The 13,533-nt window shown below is 47.5% G+C and overlaps 1 non-coding gene across 1 annotated transcript; it reads left to right on the top strand.

The window, feature by feature from the left end:
* Nucleotides 1-1,102: 1,102 nt before the first annotated feature.
* Trnas-gcu lies at nucleotides 1,103-1,184 on the top strand. The gene has a single exon. It is a non-coding gene; the product is annotated as a tRNA-Ser (tRNA).
* Nucleotides 1,185-13,533: the final 12,349 nt, after the last annotated feature.

Genomic DNA, 13,533 nt, shown 5'->3' with positions numbered 1-13,533 from the left:
ATTCATTTAGGCTTAAGAATGTAATGTAATGTTTTATTTGCTCAGGAGAGCCGCGGCACCGCAGAAAGGCAAGAGCCCGTACCAAGGAGGCCCGCGGTGCCGTGTCTAGTGATGGTGATTATGTGATGATGTAATGTACAGATGAAAAGCAATATCATAATTATTTCTGCACTTTGGCCAGAATCGAAAGATTATCTAAAAAATGCGGCGAGGTCATTGCTCATGCTTTGTGATTTAAGTTAGGTAAGGCAAAACGAAAGCGTCCTGCGCCATTCGTTGCTGACTAACGCGCCCGATATTGCAGCTCAACGACATATTAGTTCCAAAGCGAGCGGCGCTCACTCACCGGTGCACCGCCATGTTTTCCCACATCCCTACCGAGCCAGTCACATGATTTCAAAATCGTTCTCCTAGGTACTGCGGCTAACTTTATAGCCTCGGTTAGCGCTTCGAGCAAACGGGCTCTGGAGGTTTACTGACCAATAAATATTTGGCCTCGTTACCCGGTTGTAATACACAGAATGCTAGCGGCACGGAGCATTGGCTAGTTAAGCTGATTCAGAACTCCTATTCGTCTGATCGGGTCAAAACAACTTGTACTTGATTGATTGACTATTGTTGTCGGAAAACCCGAGAATCTTGTTGACTGTGGCGTCAACCGCGGGGCCATCATTCTATATCCGCCGTCGTGAATTGCCTTCCACATTTTGACGGGGAGCATCTCCCGTTCAAATATTTCTATTCTAACGGGAGACGTCAGTATGACGCGGCAATTATTTCAACGTCGAACTTTAAAAAACATATAATGAAAGTTTTAAGTCTTCAGGAAGTAACGCCACGGACGGGAAAATAATGCTCGTAATTATTTCGTCGATGGTCCAACCGGATGTTTGTTTTGGGTCACCGGTCGTGCTTGTTCCTGTTTGGGCACATAACTATTCCACCAAATAACGAAACGTTTATGATGCCACATATCGATCGTATGTGGCCGTGTTTTGTGAATAAGTCTTTTGCTGAGTATAAGACAACATAATAACAGAAAAGTAAAAATAAGTCATGCTACTGTGCACAAATGATAACTAATAAAACCACTTATCATCTGGACGAGGTGGCCGAGTGGTTAAGGCGATGGACTGCTAATCCATTGGGCTCTGCCCGCGTGGGTTCGAATCCCATCCTCGTCGATACCTTTTTAAAATTGGTTTTTACTTCAAACTTTTTATTTTCCTTAGCGTGAACCAGTTTGTGAGTCGGGGCTACATTGCACGCTCATTTCTGTAAAAAAAAAAAAAATGTGTTGTAAAAAAAAAAATAAGCAGAGGTCAGTCTCTTTTTACGTTCTGGGTAAAAAATAAAGTCAATGTTTTCTTTTTCTTTCTTCCATACATATGTAGTTTATCTGTTGAAGCAATCGAATTAGTGCAAATCAATTACTTTTGTTTCTAAATTGAAGTTCATTATCTTGGAATAATAGTAGTTCTAATTTCATTTTAATTTTTGTAATTTGTAATTTTAAGGTTTGCTTTGCTGTACAACCACTTTTTAAATCTATACGTTCGTAGTAATTCGATTGGAACAATTGAATTAGCGTAATTCAATAATTACCTTTTATTTTAAATTGCAGTTAATTATCTTAGAATAATAGTAGTTGTTGTTTAATTTTATTTTTTTTGGCGTTCGTAATTTAAAAATTTTTCTTAACAATTACAACTAATTTTGAAATCCCATACGTGTGTACTAATTTTATTTCAGCAACTTAATTAGTGTAATTCAATTACCTTTGTTTCTAAATTGCAGTCCATTATCTTGGAATAATAGTATTTGTACTTGCATTTTAATTTTCGGCGTTCGTAATTTTAAGATTTGCTTTACAACTGCACCTAATTTCGAAATCCCATATGTTTGTGGTAATTCGAATGAAATAATTGAATTAGTGTAATTCAATTACCTTTATTTCTAAATGACAATTCATTATCTTGGAACAATAGTAATTGCAATTGGATTTTAATTTTTGGCGTTCGTAATTTTAAGCTTTGCTTAATAATTTCAACAATTTTTGAAATAATTTGATAATTTGGTACCACTAGAACTCATTCCTGATAAACACTGAAAAGACGTGCACTGCGCCTGGCTTAGGCTTTCTACGAGTGTGTGGGGAAGTGGCATTGATTTAATTCCTTTTTTTTTTTTAATTTCTGTAAAATTTGCATGCAGTCATTTACCAACTGCTGTATTTTCGGTAGCTGAATCATCGTCGAACGATGATATCTACTTCGTAATCGTCCGTCAGTGTAGTTATCATCGTTGCCACTTTCTGTTCTGCACCCGAAGTATCGGGCGGCACTCTCGAATGAAGCGATTTACAGCGCGCGTCCCTGATTTCTAGAGTGTACTTCAATGTTGCCCGACATTGCTGGGCTGTAGGTTTTCTCGTCGTCGGGCTGTGGCAGCCTGCGTAGGCGGAATTCCGGACCCTGGTGGCGGCTAAAATGCCGCGTTTTAATTTTTATTTTTGTGTTCTATGGCGAATAGAATTTCTCGAGGTTTGTAAGAAAGTCTTCGCGAAAAATAGCTGATAAGGTCGGGAACAACAGAGCAAACGAACGTTCGTTCGTTTGCTTTGGGGCCGTGCAAAAAAAAGCAGCTCTCTTCAAAACGTGCCCCAAAACAAGCCGGATTCCGTCCGATAGTCGTGACGTGACTATCGTCGACACTGTATATTGGATATGCTGTGTTGTTTGAAACCTTTCTCAAATCCTGTTCGGATAACTCTCGTTGAATTTTATGTTGTGAGCGGGTAATATCCATGCAGTTCGGCTATCCTGTGTGGTCAAATATTTTTGGACAGATAAGACCTTTGTAGATTGACACGGCTGAGTGTATGGTGACATAACAAAATCAACATAAAAGGACACAAACATACCAGTTGCATTTGTTCTGTCGCGCACGAACTCGCCAAAAATAGATTTCATTTCTTTTTCTTTTTCTTTTATTCCTAAAAATAGTGCAGTGCTTTTTTAAAAACCTCGAGAAGTTCTATTCGCCACAGAATACAAAAGAAAAAAAATGAAACGCGTCAATTTAACCGCGTTTCAGCATCCAACGCGCCTACGCGGGTTGCCGTCGCCCACTGACGAGAAAACACACAGCCCAACGCAGTCGCACAACACTGACGTTCACCCTCAAAACCAGGGACGCGCCCTGTAAATCACTTCGTTCGAGACTGCCGCTGGAAATGTCTAAAAAAGCGCGTGCCAGGTAATAAACCCTGTTCACAACCTATGCAATGCCTTGTCTGCCGTACGTCGTAGCAGTGGCGACGAGAACGAGTCAAAGCGGGTGAAAAAAACGTGTGGCATCTGTCGCGCAAACATGACTTTCCAGGTACCACAGTTTGACAATGGAGAGGACTAGTGGGCCTTCTACACCACCCGGATAGCAGCCTAGTTCGAGGGGAACGCCATGAACAACGACGCCAAGAAAAGAGCCCTCCTCGTATCAGGCCTTGGGCCAAGGACAATCGAAGTGCTCAGTGGCCGCTGTGCTCCACGGAAGGTCGTGACAACTTTGGACGATTTTTACGCGCCACCACCCAACAAAATAGCCGAAAGCTCTAAGTTCTACCGTCGAGTTCAGAAAGAAGGGGAGTTGGCACAACTGCGACGTCTAGCCGACAAATTCAATTTTGGAACTATGCTGGACAGAATGATACGGGACAAAATTGTGTGCGGCATTCGAGATACGGACGAGCAGAAAGTGCTGCTGGCACAGCCGGAGCTCACACTGAAAGAAACCGAAAGCCCATTGTGCGGGCCACAAAAACAGCAGCGCAAGATGTCAAGGAAATAAATCAATCTGAGTCTGCGGAAAACCCAGAATTGAACAAGCATACAGAGAAGGTACGCAAATTCAAGTTCGGGAAAATGGAGAGACGTTCACGAGGGCAGACAAACTAATGACCTTTGCAGCGTGGTCGGAAAGGCCATGCAGCCCGGATGTGCCGTTTCGAGGGAAAGAAACAAGCCAAGGTTTATGCGATATACGGCAACGAGTCGAGCAGCGATGATAGAGGTATGTCTCTGCAGTTGCTAACCTTGAAATCCCCTTCTGCCACCGACGACAAGTTGGTTGCACCTGTTCACCGGAAGTTTTGCTGGGGTGGTGTCGACATCCTCATGGAGGCGGACGCTGGTTCTCCTGTCTGCGTAATATCTCAAGAGACGTGTTCGAAGAACACCGCGGGAAGTGGTCAAAGATGAAGCATTCAAGCCTGAAGTTATCGTGCTACCTGGGAACGTTGCCTGTGGCAGGTAAGCTGACGCTCGACGCCCGGTGCTGTGGTCAAGTTGTAGCTACGACATTGACGATTTTAGACTGTGTGGGACCAAGTCTCCGTGGACGCGACTTGATACAGAAACTCAACTGTCTGGGGACGCCAGTTTTAAAGTAAACTGGTACAAACGAAAGGACGCAGGGCGAAGGACTAAGGAAACTACTCTCCGAGCACGGGGAGTTGTTCACCAACGGACTAGGGTTGCTAAAAGCGCCTCGAGCGCATCTATATGTGAAGGAAGGTACCATACCCAAATTTTTCGAAGCAAGATTCCTGCCATACGCGATGCGTGACAAGGTGTCTACCGAATTGGACAGGCTGCTTGAAAGCGGGATTACCCGCATGTTCCCCATGCAGAATGGGCAACGCCCATTGGTCCTGTGCTAAGAAAGGACGTGTCCATAAGAATTTGCGGAATTTTTAAACTAACCCTAAACGCAGCCTACAGCAACGAACAGTATCCACTACCAGTAATTTACCTGTTCGCGTCACTGAACTGGGGTGAGAGGTACAGCACCCTAGACTTTCGAGATGCATACAATCAAGTGCTACTAGACGAAGTGTCTAAGAAATTGACCGCAATCAACACCCACCGCGGCCTGTTTTCCTACAACCGGCTCCCGTTCGGCATTTCATCTGCTCCCGCCATCTTTCAGCGCAAAATGGAGACCCTGCTGCGAGGAGTAGACGGTGCACAAGCATATCTTGAAGACGTCATTGTCTCTGAGACAGTGGAAACCGTCTGAAGCAAGTGCTCCAATGTTTCCAGGAGGACGGAGTCAAGCTTCACAAAGGGAAATGCAACTTCTGGCAGGACGACGTCCACTCTCTCAGACACTGCATCAAGAAGGATGGCCTGCATCCAGACATGTACACGTTACCCAAAAAAAGTAACTAAATCCGTTACTCGTTACCGATTCTCAAAAGGAACGCGTGAGTTACCTTAAAAGTAACGAGTTACTTTTCACGTTACTTTGACGACCGAATACACAACTGTTTTTGTTTTATGGTTTATTGTTTTATTTTTAATAGTCGTTGCACTTAAGCAGCGGCCTCTCGAATTTTTCATCAGTTATGTTTCCTCGCTTCCTTGAGAATATATCTCTGGCGACGCTGAACAGTCGTTCTACTGACGCGCTCGAAGGAACGGCAGTGTTGTGCTTCAGGAAGACCTGGTGAATCTTCGGGAACTGCGCCTTCATTGAGGACAGCGGGTATCGGTTCTGTGCCTTGCCGTGTTCGCAAACTCCGGGTTTACATTCAATGCGTACCCGGTTCTAGAAGTAGAAGGTTCAACCAACGAACCTTATTGTGTCCGCTGGGTGAAGGGCATTCCCAGTTCTAGAGTTCAGTACAGTAACGTATATCGCTGGACACGTCAATCGAACTGTTCGAGTGACGTGTTCAATGATATACGTTACTGTACTGTCAAACTCTTTAGTTCTTTTTCGGGTTGCCCACCTACCGTTCTCGCAATAGGCCCATACTCAAGTTAGAATAAAAACAAGGCCGTTTATGCGGTGTTGTGCACGTTACTCCTCAAAAGTAACCAGATACCGTTACTCGTTACTTGGCCTTCAAAGTAACTAAATACGTTACTCGTCACCGAAAATAGTAACTAGGTAGAAGTAACGCGTTACTTGTAACGCGTTACGTACATGTCTGCCTACATCCTACAAAAAAGAACTTGACGTCCATGATGAAAGCAAGGAGTCCACCCAACGTAAGCGAACTGCGCTCTTTTGTAGAGCTGCTCTCATATTATGGAAACTTTTTACCAAATATGCCTACCCTCTTGGCACCATCGTATGAGCTTCTAACGAAGAATAAAAACTGCGTGCGGGACGAGACAAAGGAGGGTGCTTTCAGGGCCCGTTTAATCGAAGCCGGTTAACTTTAACCGCGGTTAAAAGTTAACCGCCCTTTCCTACTAGGTACTTACAAGTACCTAGCCAAGTTTGACGAGGGCTGGATGAGCAATAGCTCCGTGTTTTATTATGGGGTGGTAGCTGGTGTCACCTAGTGGTTGTAGCGATTATAAGTGGCTTCCGTGGAAAAAGTTTCCGAAAAGGGGGGACCCAAAAACGCGTGCTAAAGGGTTTTCGCGACGCAGCGCGGCATACATTTGAGCTTAAGAAACACTTTTTGTTGCTTGTGGTACAGGTATTCGGTAAGGTAAAACTAAATTAACCCTTGTTTGGAAAAAATTCTAAATGTTTGACTGTCTAAATTGCAGACAAGCCTCGTTAAAATTTCCTTCCAAGGTTGAAAGAGGACGACGAAGTTCAGTCCTAGAAACGATGAGGAAGAAGTGAGCAGTGAAAGGAAGTGAGCAGTACACCGGCAGCATGGTTAGCCAGCATGTAAGAACTGTATATTACACCATCATAAACTGAAAACCGTGTAATTCGGTTCCAGTGAAAATAGGCCTATTGTTAAATTACCCAAGCATTGAGGAGAACGTTGAAAGTGTACTTGTACACGCTCCGCGCGCGCTAGCCTTTCCCGTATAAAAGATTCGAAGTAAATAATAATAATAAAGCTTTCAGGAACGCGCGTGCAAGGCGAAATTCGTTTTAGGCGTTTGCTTTAGAACAGTCACTACTGCAGATGCCAGCACGTGCAGCGCGCGTAACTACACTCGTAGCATGCACCTTGGTGCTTGGTGCTGTCTCGCATTTTGAGAAGCGTAGACTGACCAAGAGGATTCCGGTCACAAGCACGTTCAAAAGCAGACAGAAATTATTCGCAACTAGAACGGGAAGCACTAGCCCTAGTCACCGGAGTGACGAAGTTCAAAGACTATTTGTGGGGACGAGTGTTCACTCTCGTAACTGATCACAAGGCTTTGGTAGGACTGCTGAGAGTAGACCGACCAACACCTGCGATGGCAGCGGTCAGAATACAGCGTTCGGCTTTGATGTTGGGCGCATATAAATGCAAGATTGGGTACAACCTAGGACCCCAGAACCAGAACGCCAACGCCCTTAGCCGCCTTTCAGTAAACATTCCCGAGGGAGACCCTAAAGAGTTGCCAGAGTATGTGCTCTCGCTGAACCAACTCGATGAGACCGTTCTCTCCACTCAAAGACTGCAGGCACTGACTTCTGAGGACCAGCTGCTGTCGAGGATGAAAGCCTATGTGTTGGAGGGGTGGGCAAGGCAACTAGATGATGACGATCCGCGGATGCAACCGTACTTCTACAGGAAGCTGGAACTGACCGTATCCCAGAATTTGCCCTACTGGGGACATCGAGTCGTCGTTCCGCAGGCTGCCCAGGGACCGATGCTCCAAATGCTACACAAGAGCCATCACGGATCTTCGGCAATGAAGGCGGTCGCGCAGACGCTGTTCTAGTGGTCGGGCCTCGATGGTGAGATCAAACAACTTTCCCGTAATTCCAGTTCGTGTATCCAGGCACAGCCAATGAATTCTGTCACACCTCCTGGAAAGTGGCCGGAGACCGGCGAGAAATGGTCACGGGTCCTCCTAGACTATTCGGGGCCAATAAGTTAAGCCATAATATTGGTCGCTGTGGACTCGCACTCTAAAGGAATAGAAGTTGTTGCCATGAGAAATTCCACCGCAGATTCCACAATATGTGCTGTGCGCGAAATGTTCAGCCACATCGAAATTCCGAGGTTCATCGCGACAGACAACAGAACTTAATTTACGGCAAAATCGTTCTCGCGGTTCCTCTTTGAGAAAACTTACATTTGCGCACAGCGCCATGCAACCCGCAATCTAATGGCTTAGCAGAAAGAGCTGTCAGAACGATCAAGGACGGCCTGAAAAAGGTCAAGCAGGGCAACTTATCAACGCGTGTGACAAAAAAAAAAAAAAAGAAATAAAGAAGGCACTTAAGACTGCTTTTGTGTAGGAATGCAAAACATTGCTACAAGCGGCGCGCCACGTCTTCCTATCGCACACGGCGCTCCGGCGGTGACATCACGCTCCCCACTGCGCAGGCGTGGCGAACCCCACCGGCCCAATCCTTCGTGACGATGCTTCTGCGTTGCTGTGCTTTTCTTTGTGTTTTATTTTTTTTTTTTTCTGAAGCGCGTCGGGTTTGACCTTGAGTGCACGCTGACTTCCGTGACGAAGCATCTGCGTTGCTGTGCTTTTGTCCAATGGCAATTTAACTGCCGTTTCGCCGCTACAAACGGCAACGCCGGCTTCGCTCGATGGGACAGTTAATGCTTTCGCATTAATACTATTTGCATGGAGACGAACACCCTACCAGACGGCACTTCGCCGTCATGAGACTTCTGGGTTACCAGATTAGATTCCTTCTGTACTATACTGCATACCGCCCCCTCTTCTCCTTGTTTAGCGCGATCTTTGCTTGAGCTGGAGCGTTCCAGGACAGCTTTTAGTTGACAGTCGTGTTCATCTTCCGTCCATCCATGTGGCATGTCACTCCCAAGGGGCCCAAAAGGACATCTGCCATTGTGTGTTTTTTTAAGTGTTTTGGCGCCGAGGAGATTCAAAAGGGCAGCCTGTGAAAGCTGAATTTTTCGAATGGTGTTATGAATCTGTTCACAATTCAGCTCCTTTCGCTTAGCGGGATTTCGGCATCGATTTTTGAAAATATCATTGCTTTCTGGAGCATCCCCAAAGAGTGTTACACTTCAGAGAATTGGGTGCCATTCTCTTTGAACACGTCGATTGAGTTGTGTGAAGTCATCGCAAATACGTATTGGTTCCCGAATGCACCCTAGGGGCCTTCGGGCGCCAATGGTACCATTGTGGCACACAGCTCTATTGGTTCAGTCACGAGTCAAAAAACTACCTTTTTCTTTATCCTTTCTAATTCTGTTAATGTCTTATTGAAGAGGGCAAAGGAACTCTCCGAGGCAATGTCAAGGCAAAGGGCGCTGCATCAGGCGCTAGATTAACTTCGTAGTCACCTTTTATGGGGCCGATTCCTTGGAAGAGACTGGGGAACTTCGTATTGGGGTATATTCTCCGCACTTGGCAGATTTCATGGAGAACTTTGAGCTTAACAAGGCGGTAAGTTGGGCGAGTTGGTTGTTCATCTTCAAAAGCTGCGCTGTTTCCACTTTTGAAGAGAACTTTGAGCTTTTGAATAGCTGGCTTTCCTAGCTGCGAAGTGTTGAAATGTTGAAGAATGTAAGCTTCTTCGCTTTTGCGGTCTTTAAATTAGAGGTTTACGACGGCAATTCCTAATATTTGAAGAGACTTTCCGTCGGGTCCCTGAAGTTGGCGCCTTGGCGGATGAAGAGTAGTGTTTTTGAAGAGACGTCTTCTGAAAAGGTCTTCCGAAATCATCGTCTCATCTGCACCACTGTCTATCTTGAATATTACCAGGCGGTTTCGAACAAGTACTAATAGATCGGGATTGCGAGGCTCTGCCAAGAAATCCTGGCTCCCGCTCATCGCTGTTACTAGTTGCTGAGTTTGGGTTTGTGTTATGTACCGGCGCCACCGGCAGGTGGACTAAGCAGCCGATGCCGCGAGCCTCGTGACAATCGCGTACTAGTGAGAGCTCGGGCACTTGTTCCTGGACCGAGAACCGCGATGGACGCACCGTCCACACTCTAAAGCTGACAGTAAAGCTTGTATTTATCAATTGGCGACGAGTGAGAGAAACGAACCTGCGGCTTTGAGAAGATGGCGACTCACGGCACCATGGAAGCGTTCTCGGGAAAGGGGTGGTCATCTTGGGCGGAGCGGCTCATCTACTACTTCGAGGCCAACGGCATCAGGGATGGCACCAAGAAACGGGCTGTTCTGCTAACTCTGTGTGGTCCCTCCACATTTGAAACGGTCAAGGCATTGGTGGCTCCCAGGTCTCCAAGTGAGTTGACTTTCGAGGAGATCGTGAATTTGCTCCAAGCACATTTTGATCCCCGGCCGGCAGAACTGTTCAGCCGTTGCAAGTTCCAACGGCGAGATCAACAGCCCGAAGAGTCAGTGACCGCTTACGTCGCTGCTCTTAAGAAACTTGCAGCAGACTGCAATTTTGGGAACGTTCAAGTGACTCCGACAGCTAGCACAGCTGGCCCTCCCGTCTCAGCGCCAGCTGCTGGGGCAGCCGACGGCACGGTCAGCACGGTCACAACAGCGGTTCCCAGCAGCGCGACGATGTTACCCATGGACATAATGTTGCGCGATCGTTTTGTTTGCGGTCTTCAAAATGAAAATCTCCAGCAGCGGCTATTTGCGGAGAGGGACCTTACGTTTCTCAAGGCGTTCGACATTGCTGCACGAGCCGAGAGCGCCAAGGACCACCAGCGGCAAATAAAAGCAGATTTTCAAGAAATAAACAAAGCGGAAAAAACGCGTCCGGCACATCGTCGTCAGGAGAAGACGACGCCATCGTCCACGCCCTGCTATTGCTGCGAAGAACTCCACAGTCCTAGTTCTTGCAAGTTCCGAACATCCCAGTGTCGGTACTGCAAAAAGACGGGACACATCGCGAAAGCTTGCTTCAAGAGAAAGAAAAACAACCAAAACTCCGTACAGACACTCGAACCACAGGAAAACCATGGCCCCTTTACGGAACCGTCAGGCACGCTGGGTGACTTGTACGCCGTAACACCGCGGCAGGAGCCGGCAGAGAAGATTATGATAAGCCTGGAGGTTCAGGGTGTTCCTCTCAGATTTGAGGTGGACTCGGGAGCGGCGTTTTCTTTGATCAGCGAACAAACGTTCCGAGCAGCGTGGCCAAGGAACCCTCCGGAATTTACAGACGATAATATCGCTCTGCGCACCTGGTCTGGGGAAGGCATCGAATCTCTGGGAACAATTCACGTCATGGTCCAGTTCAAGAAACTGAAAGTGAATTTGCCTCTTTTGTGATGAAGCACCCCGAATGTAACCTTCTTGGGCGGAATTGGTTTGCAGCCCTGGGAATTGGCCTCAGCGACGTGCATTAGGTGGTGTTGGACGGCAGCCTGACAGCCACCATCGAAAGGTACGGTTGAGTTTTTGACGGAAACCTGAACGGCTACAACGGGCCAGCGGTAAGCCTAGAACTGGAAGACGACGCGTCACCCAAGTTTCTACGAGCTCGCACTGTGCCATTCGCGCTCAAACCAGCGGTGGAAGCCGAGCTGCAACGTCTCACGGAACAAGGCATCCTTGAACAGACTCAGCACTCGAATTGGGCAACACCCGTTGTAGTAGTAAGGAAGAAAAACGGCAGCATCAGACTTTGTGGTGACTACCGCAGCACCGTCAACGCTGTGACGCTCAAGGCGTCATATCCACTGCCGACAGTGACAGAGGTGCTCGCAAAGCTGCGGGGAGGGAGAATTTTCTCCACCATCGACCTGGCTCAAGCATACCAGCAGTTACGAGTCACCGAGAACACAGCAGACGTTCTTACCATCAACACGATAAAGGGCCTTTATCGTGTCTAGCGACTTCCTTTCGGCGTCTCGGCAGCACCAGCCATTTTCCAGAAATGCATGGAGACAACACTTGCAGGGATATCCGGTGTCAGCGTGTATCTGGACCACATCATTGTCAGCGGTGCCACAACCGCGGAACACGCCCAGCGCCTGAACCTTGTTCTGTCAAGACACCAAGAAGCTGGCCTGCGAGCAAACCGTGAGAAGTGCCTATTTGGCGTTCCTGAGGTCACTTACCTGGGCCACACGATCGATGCGGTTGGTGTTCATCCAACCAACGACAAGATAAAGGCGTTCAGGGAGTTGCCAGAACCTACGTCAAAAGCCACGCTGCAGTCGTTCCTCGGAATGCTCGCATTCTACGACAGGTTCTTAGAAAACCGAGCGACTGTAGCCTGCGATCTGTACAGACTACTAGCCAAGAACGTCCCTTGGCACTGGGAAGAGCGCCATGCCCTCGCTTTCCGGAAGTTGAAAGAGTTGGTACTTCGCAAGACAACGTTGGCTCACTACGATGAGTCAAAACCACTGCTTCTGTCCTGTGATGCGTCACCATATGGCGTCGGCGCAGTTCTTGCGCAGGTCAACCATGAGGGCAGGGAAGCTCCAATCGCATTCGCGTCAAGACCTCTAGGGGATGCCGAGAAAAATTACTCACAACTTGATCGAGAAGGATTAGCTGTGGTGTTTGGGGCGATGCACTTTCATCAATACATCGCCGGACGAAGTGTCATTATTATCACCGATCACCAACCACTGCTTGGCATCTTGGGACCGCAGAAGCCGGTACCACAAGTCTTGTCACCCCGAATGCGGCGATGGTGCGTCAAACTATCGGCGTACGATTACAAACTCGTGTACAGGCCTGGAAAACGACACCAGAACGCGGATGTTCTAAGCCGCCTGCCCCTACCTGACAGTGACGACGAGCCTTGCTCACCGGGAGAAGTCTTGATGATTGAAGCCTTGACAAGTTCTCCGCTGACAGCAGAGAAGATAGCAGCCATGACATGCGCGGATCCGATTCTGTCCCGCGTCTACGAGGCTGTGCAGCAAGGCAAGCTTCATGAGCTCACGGAGGAGGACTTTACCGCGTTCAGAAAAAAAGGCACGGAGATGTCCACTCAAAGAGGATGTGTCATATGGGGATCCCGGGTGGTCATACCAGCCTTGGCACGTCCTGAAGCCATGAACTTAGTGCATGCTGGACACAAGGGAATTGTGGCCATGAAGTCATCTGCACGCAGCTATGTGTGGTGGCCTGGCATCGACCGCGACATAGAGGACGCTGTTGGCAGCTGCCCCATCTGCCAAGAGTCCAGGAAGATACCAAGCAAGGCACCGCTTCCTACGTGGGATCACGCATCACTTCCTTGGGACACGCTGCATTTGGACTTTGCAGGCCCTCTGGAAGGAAACGTGTTCCTTGTCGTTGTAGATGCCTACACGAAGTGGCTAGAAGTGCGAAGCATGACTAGTCCCACATCTGCAGCGGTCATCAAAAAACTCCGAGGTATGTTCGCAACTTTTGGACTGCCTCGCAAGATTGTTTCCGACAACGGAAGCGTCTTCGTGTCCAAGGAGATAACAGACTTTTATGAAAAGAATGGCGTGAAGTTTGTGACCAGCGCTCCGTACCATCCAGCGACAAATGGCCAAGCCGAGCGGATGGTTTACGAACTTAAGCAAAGTTTGACAAGAGAGAAAACGGGATCGCTGTCATTGAGGATTGCTAGATCCCTGTACAAACAACACAATTCAATTTGCAACTCGACAGGAAAAACACCAGCATTCTTGATGTTCAACAGGAAGCTTGCTAC

This window comes from Ixodes scapularis, unplaced genomic scaffold, assembly GCF_016920785.2.
Source record: "Ixodes scapularis isolate PalLabHiFi unplaced genomic scaffold, ASM1692078v2 PGA_scaffold9__187_contigs__length_104089568, whole genome shotgun sequence".
Lineage (NCBI taxonomy): Eukaryota > Metazoa > Arthropoda > Arachnida > Ixodida > Ixodidae > Ixodes > Ixodes scapularis.
This window is presented reverse-complemented; position numbering and strand designations above follow the sequence as displayed.